Genomic DNA, 4,231 nt, shown 5'->3' with positions numbered 1-4,231 from the left:
GGGCTCGGCGGCGGGCCCGGCTCGGTTTCCTCGCCCTGCTGTGGGTGCTGCTCTCGAGCAGCCCTTCCCCCAGCAGCAGGAGCTCTGAGCAATCCCACCCCGAGATAGGCAGCCGAGATTTTTTTCCTGCTTTGATTGGCACAATCTTTCTTTTCTTTTTCTTTTTTTTTCCCCCCTGTCGATAAGAAGGCAGAGCAGACATCTGCAGGCAGCAGGGCTGGCAGGTGGAAATCTGGCTGCAGGGAACCAGGACGTTGCAGTGGTAGGCTCAGCAGCAACTGCTCCTCTTGTTTCTCCTGTGTTCTACCTGCAGGGGAACCTTCCAGCCCCACATTGATTGGGTTGACACAGGGGAAGCCACAAACAGTGCTTTGCAGTTGAGCAGGAAGAAGAGAGATGTGTTTGGCAGCCCTGGATCTGCTGGTGGAAGGAGGTGGAGGCTTCTGTCTCACCCAGAGGGTCCCCCTGGGCACAGGCAGTAGCTGCTGATCTAGTTCTGAGCCACTTTCTAGCTCAAGCTGCTTCAAGAAATGTTCCTCAGGCCTCACACCCCTTTTCCTTGGGAAGTTGGCATTTAGGTTGGCAGTTGTGAATTTCTTCACCTGGGAAGCTTGAAATAATCACCTCTGCACGTTGTGTCCTGGTGCAGTGTTGCTGATTTCTTGCAGCTTTGCTCTCTGGGGCCTGTTTGGGTTGAATTTCTTGAGTCCCACGGGGAGGCCTTGCTGGTCCACATGGTGCTGGGCTGGGACCTCATCTCCTGGGTGGTACCAACCTGCTGCTGCTGGGTCTGCCTGTGTCTGGGATGTACCTGCCTGCTCAGAACTGATCCCTGGCTTCTCTGCCACGTGTCACAGAGAGAAATTTCTGAATTTAGCTTTAGCCAAAGCTAGAACAGAGGGTGATGTCCTTGAGGTGGCTTCTTTTTAGTGAATCCCTCTGGGTCACAAAGACTAATAATTGCTGTGGTTAAGAATGAGGTAGACCAGTCAGATGGAACAGACTGTAGCTCTGAGCAGTTCTGTGGCCCAGGGTGTGCAGTGATAATTGCAGAGGCAGAAGGACTTCTTGGTTCCCCTCTTACCTAAATACAGACACACTTTTAGCCTCCTGAAAAGAATTTTCTCTTTTTTTTTTTACTTTGAACATCCAATGTTTGGCTCAGCTACAAGCTGGATGATGGCTTAGTAGGCTGAGAAGCAGTTACCAGGCTGTGCTGCAGAGTTTGCTGGTGTAACTCTTCATGTGACTGCTGAGCAAGATTGTCCTTCTGTTCCCATTTCCTTGGAACTCACAGATGGGCATGTTCTGCTGCTCGTGTGCCCTCCTTCCTGGAAACAGTTGGGAAAGTGTGAAGATGAGGTGCTGTGAGGCACACTGGGAACAAACACAGCACAACTGAACTCTGCTGTCAGAAGTACAGGCTAGGGAGGGACTTTTCACCAGAGAGGGCAGTGACAGGACAAGGGGAAATGGTTTTAAATGAAAGAGGGGATATTTAGGTGAGACATCAGGAAGAAATTCTTCACCATGAGGTGAAGGAACAGGCTGCCCAGAGAAGCTGTGGCTGCCCCATCCCTGGCAGTGTTGAAGGGCAGGTTGGATGGGGCTTGGAGCAACCTGGGCTGGTGGGAGGTGTCCCTGCCCATGCAGGGGGTTGGAACTAGATAATCCTTAAGGTCCCTTCCAACCCAAACCATTCCATGTTTCTATAAACTGAGAGGAAGCAATGGGAGCAGTGATGAGTTAGAGCCTGAATAACTGGGGAAGAATGTTGGGAAGAACAAATGAAGTCAGAGCAGCCATGAAGGCAGGAGGGGGGAGCAGTGATGTGCAGCTCCAGGACTACATCTGTCACAGAACAGCTGCCACTTCAGGGTGTTTCAGTGCCCCTAATGGCCCAGAAATCTTACACCATCACTGCAAAGCTATTTAGTCTCACAGGAAGCTTGAATCATTCTTTGGCTTTCTGAGGTATTTGTGAAGAGCAGCCCTGCTGTGTCAAGCTTGTTGCTGGTTGTACCATGTGTGGTGGTCACTACATGCCTGTGGTGTGTCAGCCCACCAAGGCAGGTGGCTTGTCTGCTGAATAGTTCTGGTTCAGCACCAAGGTTGTGGGACAAAGAGCTGTCAACATTGATCATGTCATGTTCAAGGGCAGGCTGGATGGGGCTTGGAGAAACCTGGTCTAGGGGCTCCAGGAAAGCTGGGGAGGGACTTTGGACAAGGGCAGGGAGGGAGAGGACAAGGGGGGAGTGATTAAACTGGCAGAGGGGAGATTGAGGTTGGACATGAGGAGGAAATTCTTTGGTGTGAGGGTGGTGAGAGCCTGGCCCAGGTTGCCCAGGGAAGCTGTGGCTGCCCCATCCCTGGCAGTGTTGAAGGGCAGGTTGGATGGGGCTTGGAGCAGCCTGGGCTGGTGGGAGGTGTCCCTGCCCATGCAGGGGGTTGGAACTAGATAATCCTTAAGGTCCCTTCCAACCCAAACCATTCCATGTTTCTATAAACTGAGAGGAAGCAATGGGAGCAGTGATGAGTTAGAGCCTGAATAACTGGGGAAGAATGTTGGGAAGAACAAATGAAGTCAGAGCAGCCATGAAGGCAGGAGGGGGGAGCAGTGATGTGCAGCTCCAGGACTACATCTGTCACAGAACAGCTGCCACTTCAGGGTGTTTCAGTGCCCCTAATGGCCCAGAAATCTTACACCATCACTGCAAAGCTATTTAGTCTCACAGGAAGCTTGAATCATTCTTTGGCTTTCTGAGGTATTTGTGAAGAGCAGCCCTGCTGTGTCAAGCTTGTTGCTGGTTGTACCATGTGTGGTGTGAGGTTGGAAGGCAGGTGATTACATTCTAGCAGATGTATTCTTCAGTTATCTGGGATTTGTATTTGCCAGCAGCTAGAAGAACAGCTTAGGAAAAGGGACTTCTTCCAGGAAATGCTGGTGTGATAGGCAGCACCTTTCAAGTCAGCCCTTTATTCAGAGAATGGCAAACAGGCCTCTCAAAAGTGTTTGATTTAGTTACAAAACAAGTCCCACTTCTTTCAGGTTGTCACCAGGCCTCTTGAATGTGCAGCTGAGTGGGAAGCAGAAGGAGCAGCAGATCCACAGGAGCTTGTGTCCCTCTTCTGCAAGAGGCAAAGATGGAACTAGGCATGGGTAGCTTGGATCTTTAAATTTCCCACAGCAACATCCTATCTTTTCTTTTACAGCCCCTATGATCACCTTCCAATATTTTTGTAGCAGTAGGTGCTGTCATGATTTTTATGCTTAAAGCTTCTCTTGGAGACCTGGTGGTGGTTTGAGCCTTTGATTTGCTAAGGAGTAAAGTGTGTCTGGGCTGCAGCACATCCAGCCAGGTGTTGCTGGTGATCCAGAGGGTGTTCTGGCACTCCTAGTTACCAAGGAGCTTGCTGCTGAATTACCAAAATAGCTCATTTGTTCTGTATCTGAGCTGGTGGCCCTAAGATTGGGTCAGCTCTGTGGACTGGGAACTGGGTTTTTGGGACCTGGTGGCTGAGGACATTATTGTGGCAGGAGGCAGCAGCATCTTCTGGCTTTTGCAGGAGCTGCCTGGCTGTCCTGTCCTGCTGGGGATGCTTCACTCACACTTGTGTCCTGCTTTAGGCCTGTTCCCTGGTCCTGAGGCAGGTGAGCTGTGGGGTTGTCTTCCCATAAGAAGAGATGGAGAAGGTGGTAGAGCTCCCTGAGCCCATTGCCTGGTCCTGAGGCAGGCAGGGAACCCTTGCTCCAGGTGAGGAGGTGGCCCCTGCTTGGTGAAGGCTTTGGAGGCCAAGATAGAGCTGCCCTGGGTCATCCCCTGCCCTGTTCCAACTCTGCTGGCTGATGGGCAGCATCAAAACTAGACCACTGTGGAGCAACAGGCTGAAGTTCTGCCACCTTGCTCTAGATCCCCTTCAAGTACATGAAAAAAAAAGTCAACCCTTTGCAAAACCATTCTGACTCACTTGACTGAGCAGAGAAACAAGAGAATAGGAACTTCCAAGTTGTAGCCTTGGCTCAAACATCTGGCTTCCCTTTTTGGCCTTCAAGTCACGTAACTTTCTGTGCCCCTTGATTATCCCAGCTTTATTAAATCATGAAACTGGAGCTGAGACTTCATCCTGCTGAACTCCTTTCTGTGTTCCCCAGTTCTGCAGAAAGAGCTGTGGAGCACAGGACAGTTTGGTGCATGGCTCGGCAGGGGGGAGTTCTGCCTTGGGGGGGGGA

Source organism: Chaetura pelagica, unplaced genomic scaffold (assembly GCF_000747805.2).
Source record: "Chaetura pelagica isolate M959 unplaced genomic scaffold, ChaPel_1.0 scaffold223, whole genome shotgun sequence".
Classification (NCBI taxonomy): domain Eukaryota; kingdom Metazoa; phylum Chordata; class Aves; order Apodiformes; family Apodidae; genus Chaetura; species Chaetura pelagica.
Note: the sequence above shows the minus strand (reverse complement) of the source record.